This window comes from Xenopus tropicalis, chromosome 7 (assembly GCF_000004195.4).
Source record: "Xenopus tropicalis strain Nigerian chromosome 7, UCB_Xtro_10.0, whole genome shotgun sequence".
Lineage (NCBI taxonomy): Eukaryota > Metazoa > Chordata > Amphibia > Anura > Pipidae > Xenopus > Xenopus tropicalis.
In genome coordinates, this window is record NC_030683.2 from 32,772,211 (window position 1) to 32,786,144 (window position 13,934).

The 13,934-nt window shown below is 41.4% G+C and overlaps 1 long non-coding RNA gene across 1 annotated transcript; it reads right to left on the bottom strand.

Moving 5' to 3' along the window:
* Positions 1 to 2,441: 2,441 nt before the first annotated feature.
* LOC116412244 lies at positions 2,442 to 13,770 on the bottom strand. Its single transcript, XR_004223610.1, has 3 exons — positions 10,831 to 13,770; positions 7,780 to 7,871; positions 2,442 to 2,587 (listed from the first exon to the last, which is right to left on the bottom strand). It is a non-coding gene; the product is annotated as an uncharacterized LOC116412244 (long non-coding RNA).
* Positions 13,771 to 13,934: the final 164 nt, after the last annotated feature.

The window sequence follows — 13,934 nt, forward strand, 5'->3', positions numbered from 1 at the left end:
GCCACTCAGCAAACACAAACACAAAAAATAGCATATATTTATAATAAGGTTCTTTGTCTGTGACATCATCATCATCTTCTTGAAATCTCAACCTCTGAGCTTTTTTTCTGTAATAAAGAAACAAAAACACTCAATGGCAACACATAATATGTTTAACAAGATCTAAAAGGGTAACTGCCAATGCATTTGATTCCCCATAGCCTCAAGGCCAAACACTATTATTATTATTATTCAGTATTAAAGAAGAAAGGTGCTACCTGGCTGAGGAAAAGGCTGCATGCAAACTGTCAAGATAAAAATAGACCATATTTATCATTAGGATGTATATTTAGATAATAACAGATAAGGGCTATAATAAAAGTGCCCCCCAGTGGGCAAATTAATAGAAATGGCAGAATTCTTGCTTGACTTTAGCTGAGCCAAGCATCTCTTAAAGTGGTAGGTCACCTCAACAAAACCTATTGTTTTAAAGGGCACAGCACAAATAATGAATAATAGCTTGTCATTTTTTAAAAATAAATTTTAGTAATGTGGTAATAAATAAAAAATGACCAAGAATAGTTACTTGATGTGTTGTATCTGGAATAAACAAGGTTAGTCATTTTCTGTTTTATCAGCCTGCGGCTGTACAGTCCTGTGTAGTACAATGTGGGCCACTGATGTAGGTGGTTTATCGGATAACTGGGGACAATGGTAGGATGAGTAGATCTAATCAGAAATGTGAAGGTGTTGCAATTGCTCTCATTTTGGCATCTGCCCACTGAGATGCGGCGGCAGCAGGGGGCTCATTTATGAAAACTGGGACATATTCCCACACATACAGTAACCCATAGCAACCAGCTGTTAAAGATTTTTTTTAACCAACTGCAGATAAAACAATAAAAACAAAACTTTTATTGGTTGCCATGGGTTACTGTGCCAGGTACATATTTGCCCAGTGTTAATAAGTATGTCCCAAATAGAATTAGTTTGGGAAGATGGACTGTAATCCAAAAATATATAAGTATGGTCTTCTGAGAGTTCAAACCCCCCAAAGAATTTTCTGTGGCTTGCGCAGTGTGAACACACTGAATAAATCTAGAACAAATAGTCCATTGACTCATGCTATCCTAAGTGATCCCCAACCAGTAGCTCGTAAGCAACATGTTACTGACCAACCCCTTTGATGTTGGTCCCAGTGGCCCCAAAGCAGGTTTCCATTTTTTAATTTCTGACTTGGAGGCATAAAGATCATGGGTACTGTCAAGCAGAGCCTCCTGTTATCTGCCAGTCATCATTGGGCTATCAAATAACCAATCACAACCCTGATCACTCCCAAGGAACTTTTATCATGTTTGCGTTGTTCCCCAACACTTTTTACATTTAAATGGTGCTCACAGGCAAGAAAGGTTGGGGACCCCTGCTATAGAGAATAGTGTGAGGGAAGACCAATATTCTTGCTCTGATCTATTTACACTAGTAAGAAAAGACAACAAATTTTCCTTATAAATAAGCAGAATGTGAGTGCCAGCAGTTTCAGGGGTTTAGAGAACCATGCATTCACTGGATCTTGTGGGATCTAGCATTACGTCTCTCAGGATAAAAGGGAATGTGCCCTGTGTATTTGGAGTATTGTCTTACTTCCCCCTGGAATTGCCAGTTATATTGGGCATTAAAAATAAAAGTAAAAAGATAAAGTAAAACAATAGCCAACAACAGAGGTACAAGAGCCAATAAGAGCACTGCCTAGAGGCCAGGAAATATGGCTTGGATAGCTCCCAGCTGCACAAACACTAAAATATAGAAAATTGCAGCTGGGCTCAAGTAAGAAAATCCCTGAAATCTGGCATTTAAGACATAAGAAAATAAGTGGAGATTTAATGAGTGACTGGGGTGAGAATTTACGAAACGCAGACTCCCATCTGACCGTTCACAGGTTTTCCAGCAGAATAATAATTATATCTTGGCCCAATTACAGAAGCAATTTAAATATGAAAGTGGAAATGGATGAAATGTGTTTCAATAAAACTGCCCAAAATCATTTTGTATAAAAAGGTAACACATCAAATAAAAGTTTACTTAGATGACACCAGCCCAAATAACAGGGCAACAGTAAATAAGAAAATACAGCAAGGGTTATTTATATATTGGCTGGCAAAAGTCGCAACCATCTATTTGCTGCCTGTATTGGCTAACTTGTCCAGGCTGATTCCTTAAATTCTGATAATATATATGGTGGCCAAGCTCTTCCCTGGTGAGTGCATCTGTACACATACTGGTGGCCAGTCCCTAATCCAGAAGAAATCATAATTTTCTCTCTTACAAGATCAGGTTTTATAGCCATGATGCAAATCTATGTAACCCTGTTATAGGGCAGCTAAACCAAATGCCACAAAGGGAGCCTACACTCAAATGGTGTACCAGTACTCATTACTTACCCAGTACACGCTGTGCAGCTTTGGGATCAAGGAAATTTACTGGGTCATCTTCCCCCCCTTCTTTAAGCCAAGCCTGGCTCTTCTGCCGGGCCCGTTTCTTTTGTTGTTTGGTTGGTTTCTCTTCCTCTTCCTCTACTTCTTCATCAGAATCAGCCAAAATGTCTTCCATACTGAAAACCAGTTATGGACCAGTCAGTGCACAGTCTACTAAAGGTGCCCATATACATTAAGATGTGCTCATTTGGTGATGTCGCCAAATAAGTGGATCTTTCTCCTAAAAAGAGAAAGGTGGGTACTATTGGGCCAAATGATCAAATTACTATGACGGTATAGGAGCTGCCAAAGTGAGGACCACATCAATGAGCCAGTGTGGTCCCCAATCTAAAAGGAAAATCAAACATGCCCAAATGACACCTTGCCCATTTTTGGCCAGATATTGGTCAGGTAGGACTGTCGGGGGTTCCTAAACACGAGCAGGTAAACTGCCAAATCAGTCTGAAGGATTTAATTTGGCAGCTTAAACCTGCCTGTGTATTGCCACCTTCTTTCCACGACCACCTAGATCAGAGATCTGCTATCTCTGGTTGAACCCCTGGGTAATAGTGAAAATAATGTTTCCTATAAATGTTTCATTTGATGTTTGGCGCAGGAAACAAATTTACACGGGGGCAACAAAGACACTGAATTTTAGAAAAGCAAATTTTAGCTCCTTAAGGGCAGCGCTTCAGGGCATAGGGCATTATGTTTTCTGATAAAAACACAGAGCAGAAATGGTTGTCATTTAAAATGATATTAAATCATTACTGTTCTCAATTTATTCCATTAATAAGAAAAAGTAGAAGTGTTAAGAATCACCCTATGTGGCTTAATTCTGAGGTAAATTAATAGGGAAAAAAAGGAAAGCTTTTAAGAAATATAAGTCAGAGGGGACAGTAGATGCGTTTAATGAATAAAAACACTATAACAAGTGTTGTAAAACAGCAATCCGGAAGGCAAAGATAGAAAATGAGGAGCACATCGCAGCAGACTAAGACCAAGACTAACCCCAAAAAGTTTTTTAAGTATATTAATAGTAAAAAGATGCAGGTTGAGGATGTGGCCCCATTGAGTTATAGTAACAATATGGTTACAGCGGATACAGAAAAGGCAGATGTGCTAAACCAGTTCTTTTCTTCTGTGTATACAGTAGAGGAGCCAGTGGGCCAAGTCTCACCCAATAGCTGCACTGTTGCCTCAGCTACAACTATGCAGTGGTTGACACAGTATATGGTGCTTAAAGTGTTAAGGTCCCCATACACGGTAAGACTCGCTCGCTTGGCGAGATCGCCAAGCGTGCGGATCTTCCCCCGATATCCCCACCTATGGGTGGGCGATATCGGGGAGCTTGAAGTTAAAAAAAAAAATAATCTGATCGTTTGGCCCTGGGGCTTAACGACCGGATTATGTAGGCGGCAATGGGGCAATATCGGTCGGCCAATCCGCTCGTTTCTGCTCCTACATGAGCAGATAAGCTGCCGAGTCGGTCCAAGGGACCGATATCGTCAGCTTCTATCGCCCGTGTATGGGGGCCTTTACACAAGATAAATGTAAACAAGGCACCTGGGCCAGATGGAATACACCCTCGGGTACTGAGAGAGCTAGGGGCAGATTTACAGTGGCCCTTGTTTCTGATATTCTCAGACTCGCTTTCATCAGGTATGGTACCTAGGGATTGGAAGAAGGCGAATGTCATTCCCATATTTAAAAAGGGAGTAAGATCTCAGCCTGGCAATTATAGGCCTGTAAGTTTGACATCCGTGGTGGGCAAGTTATTTGAAGGCTTGTTAAGGGATCACATACAAAATTATGTAGTGGAGAATGGCATTACGAGCAGTAATCAGCATGGCTTTATGAAGGACAGGTCATGTCAGACCAATTTAATTGCTTTTTATGATGAGGTGAGTAAGAAGCTGGACAGTGGGGATGCAGTAGATATAATCTATTTGGATTTTGCCAAAGCATTTGATACCGTTCCCCACAAACAACTGCTTTCTAAACTAAGGTCTGTTGGTCTTAGTGAAGTCGTTTGCACATGGATAGAAAACTGGCTACAGGATCGGGTACAGAGGGTGGTTGTTGGGGTTCTGTACTGGGTCCACTTTTGTTTAAAAATGACTTAGGGGAGGGTATTACAAGCAATGTATCAGTGTTTGCAGATGACCCAAAACTCTGCAGACCAGTCAATTCTATCCAGGGATGTGGCATCCTTGCAGCAGGATCTTAACCAACTGGCAATCTGGGCGGCTAAGTGGCAGATGAGATTTAATGTGGATAAATGTAAGGTCATGCACCTGGGATGTAAAAATGTGCAACCACTTATACCCTTAATGGGACTGCACTAGGCAAATCCATAATGGAGAAGGACCTTGGAGTCCTTGTAGATAATAAACTTGGCTGTAGCAAGCAATGCCAGGCAGCAGCTGCAAGGGCAAACAAGGTTTTGAGCTGTATTAAAAGGGGTATAGATTCACGGGAGGAGGGGGTTATTCTTCCCCTTTACAGAGCGCAGGTAAGGCCCCATCTAGAATATGCTGTTCAGTTTTGGTCTCCAGTGCTCAAACGGGACATTATAGAATTAGAGAGGGTCCAGAGAAGAGCAACTAAGCTGGTAAAGGGTCTCAGTTATGAAGAAAGACTGGCCAAGTTGGGTCTGTTTACACTGGAGAAGAGTCACTTAAGAGGTGACATGATAACTATGTATAAATATATAAGGGGATCATATAATAACCTCTCTAACGGACACGAGGGAACCCACTCTGTTTAGAAGAAGGGAGGTTCCATTTAAATATGTAAGAGCTGTGAAATTCTGGAATTACCTCCCTGAACTGTCGTGCTGGCTGATACATTATATAGCTTTAAGAAGGGGCTGGATGGATTCTTAGCAAGTGAGGGAATACAGGGTTATGGGAGATAGCTCTTAGTACAAGTGAGGGATTACAGGGTTATGGGGGATAGCTCTTAGTACAAGTGAGGGAATACAGGGTTATGGGAGATAGCTCTTAGTACAAGTTGATCCAGGGACTGGTCCGATTGCCATCTTGGAGTCAGGAAGGAATTTTTTCCCCTCTGCGGCAAATTAGAGAGGCTTCAGATCAACTAGAAGTTAGGCAGGTTATACAGTGGAGGAAATAATTATTTGACCCCTCACTGATTTTGTAAGTTTGTCCAATGACAAAGAAATGAAAAGTCTCAGAACAGTATCATTTCAATGGTAGGTTTATTTTAACAGTGGCAGATAGCACATCAAAAGGAAAATTGAAAAAATAACTTTAAATAAAAGATAGCAACTGATTTGCATTTCATTGAGTGAAATAAGTTTTTGAACCCTCTAACAAAAAAAGACTTAATACTTAGTGGAAAAACCCTTGTTTGCAAGCACAGAGGTCAAACGTTTCTTGTAATTGATGACCAAGTTTGCGCACATGTTGGTCCACTCCTCTTTGCAGATCATCTCTAAATCCCTAAGGTTTCGAGGCTGTCTCTGTGCAACTCTGAGCTTGAGCTCCCTCCATAGGTTTTCTATTGGATTAAGGTCCGGAGACTGACTAGGCCACTCCATGACCTTAATGTGCTTCTTCTTGAGCCACTCCTTTGTTGCATTTGCTGTATGTTTTGGGTCATTGTCGTGCTGGAACACCCATCCACGACCCATTTTCAGTTTCCTGGCAGAGGGAAGGAGGTTGTCGTTCAGGATTTCATGATACATGGCTCCGTCCATTTTCCCGTTAATGCGAATAAGTTGTCCTGTGCCCTTAGCAGAAAAACACCCCCAAAGCAAAATGTTTCCACCCCCATGCTTGACGGTGGGGACGGTGTTTTGGGGGTCATAGGCAGAATTTTTCTTCCTCCAAACACAGCGAGTTGAGTTAATGCCAAAGAGCTCTATTTTGGTCTCATCAGACCACAGCACCTTCTCCCAGTCACTCACAGAATCATTCAGGTGTTCATTGGCAAACTTCAGACGGGCCTGCACATGTGCCTTCTTGAGCAGGGGGACCTTGCGAGCCCTGCAGGATTTTAATCCATTGCGGTGTAATGTGTTTCCAATGGTTTTCTTGGTGACTGTGGTCCCTGCTAATTTGAGGTCATTAACTAACTCCTCCCGTGTAGTTCTAGGATGCTTTTTCACCTTTCTCAGAATCATTGACACCCCACGAGGTGAGATCTTGCGTGGAGCCCCAGAGCGAGGTCGATTGATGGTCATTTTGTGCTCCTTCCATTTTCGAACAATCGCACCAACAGTTGTCACCTTCTCTCCCAGCTTCTTGCTAATGGTTTTGTAGCCCATTCCAGCCTTGTGCAGGTCTACAATTTTGTCTCTGACATCCTTGGACAGCTCTTTGGTCTTTCCCATGTTGGAGAGTTTGGAGTCTGCTTGATTGATTGATTCTGTGGACAGGTGTCTTTTATACAGGTGACTAGTTAAGACAGGTGTCCTTAATGAGGTTGACTAATTGAGTAGAAGTGTCTAACCACTCTGTGGGAGCCAGAACTCTTAATGGTTGGTAGGGGTTCAAAAACTTATTTCACTCAATGAAATGCAAATCAGTTGCTATCTTTTATTTAAAGTTATTTTTTCAATTTTCCTTTTGATGTGCTATCTGCCACTGTTAAAATAAACCTACCATTGAAATGATACTGTTCTGAGACTTTTCATTTCTTTGTCATTGGACAAACTTACAAAATCAGTGAGGGGTCAAATAATTATTTCCTCCACTGTATATAGGCATTATGGTTGAACATGATGGACGTATGTCTTTTTTCAACCCAACTTACTGTGTTACTATATTTAATTTCTTCTAACAAAGTTCAGTATCTGCCCTGTTGATAACGCGTGTCCTGATGCATTCAATTTATATATAAACACAAAGCAAGATAGAAAGCACTAATCTAAATTAAACACATTTTAGAAGCCCTGCCTAACAAAGATTCGCTAGGGTCCTTAGATTTATAATGGAGATACCATTCATTGTATAGCACTAATAAAGTGTAATGTACATTAATAATGAGACATCTTAACCAATGTACATTAGCTTGCAACCCCATATAGGAGCCTATTAAGAGACTATATATAGCCTATAGCAGCCCACACAATCGGTATAGTGCACTTCTCAGCATATCTTAACAGCTGTTGGCTCAGAGGGCATTGCTGGTGCAACAACATAGTGAGGGATCCAGGTGTACAGTATATACAGCAAGCAAAAATTGCATCCCGTTGGCATTAACCCACTGAATTTTGGGATTTAAATATAATCTATGTGGGGGTCAGACTGAGCCCATCACTGTGTATTTGTACTTAAGAATCAGATGGCTGCTGCCTTACCCAAACTTTCGAATGAACTTGTTGAAGATGTTTTTAAGCTTCACGCGGAAGAAGCGCCTCATGTCACTGTCGATATTTTCTATAGCTTCTATCTAAAGGGAAAACAAAATTTAGTTATGGGCACATTTTGCCATGCTGAAAAGAAAGCTCTACAGGCAAGAGTGTGAATTGTGGTGGGCACTAAGGCCTATGGTACAGTTTATGCTTCTCAACTCATGTATTTGTGCTGGCACCTGGCATTTAGATGAATGGAAACCACCTCACTGCATTTATAATGCCTAAAATGCACATTTCCTGCACTTGTGCCAAACGCCTAATGGGTTTCTTTAAAACACACATTTAAAAGTAATTTTCTATTACTATGACAGAATCAGTGTTAAATGTTTCAGCGCAGGTTTCTCAATATACATGAGCTCTCACGACCACCAGGGCTTGGTTTTAGCAACAAACTCAGTAAGCTAATTCTGTTAGTTTAACTAAATAGAATGTCTTATTTCTAGCAACTTCTTCATTATTTATTTTCTATAGTTTTTGCATCATTTGCCTTCTTCTTGTTTCACTGGTTGGTGAAAAATATTAGGCACCCCCAGTGATTCTAATCGCTTAACTTTTTACCCTGGGCTGGTGCCCCTGTTAGGAGAAAACTGCACCAGCCCGGGGTAGCTGCGCGGGAGCAATCATCTTCCTTCTTCTGTCTTTGTGCCGTTGGTGCATGTGCAGTAGAGTGAAAAGCTGAATTTTAAGTCGACATTATCACCCTACTGTGCCTGCGCTTGCCCCAGGATTCAGAAGAACATAGAGAGACAAAAGAGTATCACTACCTCACAGCTACCCCAGGCTGGCGCGGTTTTCTCCTAACAGTACCACCAGCCTACTTAAAAAAAAAACCCTCACATTTTATGTCATGAAAATTGTTCTCCAAGGCTAAATCTGGAAAAAAGCATGTTCTACCTACAGAATATAGCTAGAGCTTTGAGTCATTGTATTTTTTCCAATATGTGAGCCACATGCAGATGTAATATGCGATGGTGAGCCTCACAAGCAAAGAAAAAAAAGTACTTTGGGGATGCCAAAAAGGACTGTGATTGGCTATTTGGTAGCCCCATGTGGACTGCTGGCCTGCAGGAGGCTTTGCTTGGAGTAAAACTGTGTCTCTGTGCTTCCAAAACTTGTCTCCAAGCCAGAAATTTAAACATGGGCACCGATTTTGAGGCCACTGGGAACAATATCAAAGGGGGTGGTAAGCAACATTTTCCCCCTGAACCACTGGTTGGGGGGTCACTGCTCAAAACTGGATGGGTCTCTCTAAGAATAGAATTAATGATGCATAAGCAATCAGATAACAAAATGCACAAGGAGCGTATTATTTGGGGCCTACAGAACTCCACTGTGTATAAACATCCCCCAGCCAATCAATTTTCAATAATCTCTAAGTAGCTCCGCCTATGTTGTTGGCTGGGAAGAGCAACAAGACAATTAACTCCGGCTGACCAAGTGCCACATCCACGAGACTGCAGTTATACACAGATAATTATTTGATATTTCCCAAGCAACAGCTTAAATTAAATTGAGGGCTCTGGCACACGGGGGAGATTAGTCGCCCGCGACAAAACTCCCTGTTCGCGGGTGACTGATCTCCCCGAGTTGCCATGACCCGCCATCCCGCCGGCGAACATGTAAGTCGCCGGCGGGATGGCACACGCGGCGGCGCGATTTCCTGAAATCGCCGGAAAAGACTCGTGTCCCGTGTGCCAGAGCCCTAAAGGAGAAGGAAAGGCTAAGTCACTTGGGGGGTGCCAAAATGTTAGGCACCCCCAAGTGACTTAAATCACTTACCTTTTACCCCAGGCTGGTGCCCCTGTTAGGAGAAAACCACACAGCCCGGTGTAAGTGATTTAAGTCACTGGGGGGTGCCGAACATTTTGGCACCCCACGTAACTTAGCCCTTTCCTTCTCCTTTAAGCTGTTGGGCAGTTTATATAGCCAACCCTAGAACAGTGTTCTTTTTTTGGAGGAATACTGGGCCTTTAAATTCCATGGATATTAAATTGGTGGTGCCTGTGAAAGCTAGTAATTTTCTATGAGGAGGATAAACTTAACTGCATAGGAATTAAATAGAGTGTATGAGATAGTACTGTAATACATAAGCTGTATATCAAGCATGCTGTGTAACTGAGCAAGATGGGGAATAAATATTGACAGATTAACCAAAAGGCATAAATTAAGTCACAGGAAACAAACCAGGCCGTAGCCTGTGAAAGACAGTAATTAAATACATTTGTAAGACAGCAGGCATCTTGTCTTCTAGGAAAAAGCAACTGTTACACATCAAAAACCAGAATTAATGGGCATTTCTAACCAAAGCCTTCCATATACTGCACTATCACGACCAAAGATTAACCATTTCATTGGCACAGTCCAAACTGCAGAACAGCAAACAACTGCAAGCTTAACAGACAGCTGGTCTGTGTGTTTGTACCTGTGCCCTTGGAATAGTGTTTAGTTATTTAAAATGGTCATTGTGAACATAGAGGGTCTTTGAAAAGCTCAGTAGGACCCCTGGGTTTAGCAAAAGCATCTGGGACCTCAGGAATAAGGGAAATTCTTCATGATCCGCTGCCAGTTGTTTCACAATATGGATCAGACATTTCAGACGGCACCCAAGGGAAAACAAGAAAAACGGGGTTGAATTCTGCATCATACAGTCCTCTGCTAACAGATTAAATGCACTCCTGTAGCCACTGTAGCTTTATATATACAGTATTCAGAATAACAGCAGTCCGACACTAACCTGATCAATCACCTGAGGAGGAGTATGAGTGCAGAGAGTCTTTTTCCTATTTGCCTGAGAGGAGCCAGGGCAGTGCCAAAAAGCAGCTTATTCTGCGGCATGCTGGAAGTGAGAGCCTGGGATTCTTCCTGCGGGCACCAGGACAACCCACTGCCAGGCCCCACCAAGCCCCCGCCAGCTCTCTTATAGAGGTGCTTTAGAATCACAGCAAGAGACTTCACCTTGAGAGACCCTAACCCAAAATCAGTCATAATAATTACCTAATCAATTCATTAATAAAGGAGTCACATCCTTTCAAAGAGATTTCTTTACTTTTAATCCACCGATTCATCAAATGTTGTGAGAGGTATTAATGAAAGTCTGCGCTGCAGTGGGTGTTTGATGACTGGTGCTGGAATCCTTGGCTTTAGCTCTTAAATGTTAAAAAGACATAAATAACAAGGTTTGACTTATCTTTAATGCTCAACGGTTGGTGCACTTTTTCTGTTCAAGTTTGCCCCTTAAAGATCCAGCCTTTGGCAAGGAACCCACTTAGCTCATAAGAAAGCAACATACTTAGGAAAACATTGCCGTCTGTCAGACATTCAGCCATAATGTTATTGAAAAGGGAAAAAAGTTTGCGATTCTCTACTCAGCTGTGTGGGGATGGAGGAAATACAGTATATTCCATTCTCCCAGCACAGAATAAGCAGGCAAATGGATGCACAGTGGCTAACTGACTGGACAAGTTATCTCCACGTCGTTATCCCTCGAAGAGCAAGTAATGTGTCTAAAAAACACAGCACCAGGCAAAGCTTCTGCGCACAGGAAAAGGAATCCTTTAGTAAGCCGTCTGTGCACAGCTTGAAGGTAAATGGTAACAGCAAGAGCAATCTGTAAGCAGATACATACAGCCCGGGGGGGATGCTCTTTGCAGATATGGAAACCCTGTAAGTAGATTTATACTGCCCAGAAAAGGGAAAGGAAGCAGAGTATGTAGATAAATAAGAGTGACAGGTATATGCAATTATTTTTGCAAGCAATATATATCTCTAATCTCTCCCCTTCATGAAACTGCAGCTTAATTATAATTCATACACCAAACTGTCCTTATATAAGCATGTACATGTTCCTAAACAGGTAGCAACCCCGTGTTAGTTGCAGAAGTCACAAGTAATGCAAAAAGCATAACCCAGAGAGCAGACTGGGCAACTTATGTCCTTCCCCTAGTGACTTATATTGCAGCACTTTCAGCACAACATGTTTCAGCTTTACCAACCTACCTCTATATATATCTAGCAATTACTGCCATCTCGTGGCCTGATCCAATATAGCACCGGTACGCATCTCAATGTATTATTTCAATTGATTGACCATAGGTTCACATCCTCAAATAACTGCCAATAATGTATTACAATAGTACATAACAAAACAGCAGCCTAATATTAGCAGCACTGTGTAGGCTGAAGGTTGGTGTAAAGTAAAAGGTACAAAATAAAAGAAACTTGTAGGTTCACACTAAGATGTAAGTCTCTAGGAGGCTACCGCACACATAATAAACTGCTCATTCTCTGCCTGCTAGGAAAGCCCCTACTCTCACTGACACAAGTAGAGTTCCAGCCCTTACAAAGTTTGGGGTACTGTATTGTGATATAAAAAGCAGGAATTACAGACACACATTTTAGAATAGAGATTTTTCTTCTATCAGCTACAAACTGAGCAAGTTGGATCACAAGACAAGCATTATATCCAAGAACAGACTGAACACTCTATACTGCTGTCCTACTGTCCGTTTCAATGCCAAAATATCTGCATTGATATCTGCAATGTCTACAAGAAAACTGCCTAAGGATGCACAGAGCTTTACTATACAACTGCAAAAAGATCTATAATATGAGGCAGGCTGCATAAACTATTTTCCATGCTTGTTCCATTTCCTACTGTGATTTTTACCAAAATAAAACACCTATGTAATTAATATAAGGCTATAAAATTGTCTCCAGAAATGACAGCACAGTATGAAATTACTACAAATGTGAATGCCATCACCAGCAGTTTTTTTTACTGTTCAAAAAAGGACATTCAAGAAGAAAAGCCATTTCTTTAATTGTAAGGAGAAAATAGGTCGTTAAATGGGTTTAATGTTATAAAGAAAATCGTAGGTGGGTTTCAAGCTTTAGTATTACTTAACCAGAAGCCATTTAAAAATTCTTTTGAAAACACTTAAAACAACCACATAAAGCACTGAAATGAAATCTTACCTTGTGGGCTCTGCACTCTCCGCTTCTGTCAGTTTGACAGTTGCTTTATCCAAAAACCCACTAACCATCTACAAATAATTTAGATGACAAAAAGGAACCATTAGACAGTTCTGTTTTTACTTACCCCGCTTTTAGATATTTTGCTGAAACTGTCTCTTATTAGGCATATGGCCCACAGGGCATGTTATCCATATTCCTGTCAATGAACTTGCAATTTGTTTCAAACCAAAGACAGGCTCCTCATTTGGGTTTGTCAGTAGTGATGAGAAAAATGTAACGGCAGGCATGGATTCGCAGTGAATTTCAGTGTTTTCCCATTGATGGATTGTTTCATGAAACGGGCGCAAAAAAATGGGCGCATAAAATTTCACCGCATGACAAAAAAATTGTTGCAAGTTAAAGAAATGATGCGCAGGAAAAACATTTTATTTCCTGTGCGTCATTTTGCGCCATTTCGTTAAATTTTCACATTGGGAGGAAGTTCTTGGCAAAGTCGCTAACTTCAGCCTTGTCACCCTCTGTAGATAAAAAGAATGGTGATATCAACTGTAACTGATTGAACATTTAGTGCTTAATTCCACCCAACAAAAGTTTCTTGAGGGGGCTCAGCTATTATCTCCTTATTTAAAATATGATCCCATGTATTTCAATGCAATTTGTCACTTTAATATGGTCCTAAAACATAATAACACAATCATAACAAGGATTATATGTTAATGGTAAGGTGGCAAAGAGCCAGCACCTCCCATGTCCCAACATGCACAGGCCAGTGAAGCATCGAGTATCAGCAGGAAAAGGCTCACATTTCACTACACTATGGGGCAGTTCACAAAACTGGGGCAAAACTCTGGAGCTGTAACTCATAGCAAATAGGTTAGCTATTACATCTAGTTGGTCAACTTCAGTAAAGCTGGCCATACACGCACCGATAATATCGTACGAAACCTCGTTTCATACGATATTCGGTGCGTGTATGGCAAATCAGCGAGTCGACCGATATCACAGGAAGCTGCTGATATCGATCGACTCACCGATCGGGCCAGTTAAAAGATTTTGATAGGGCGCCATAGAAGGCGCCTGACCAAAATCTGCCTTCAGCGCAGAATCGGCAGAAGGAGGTCTCA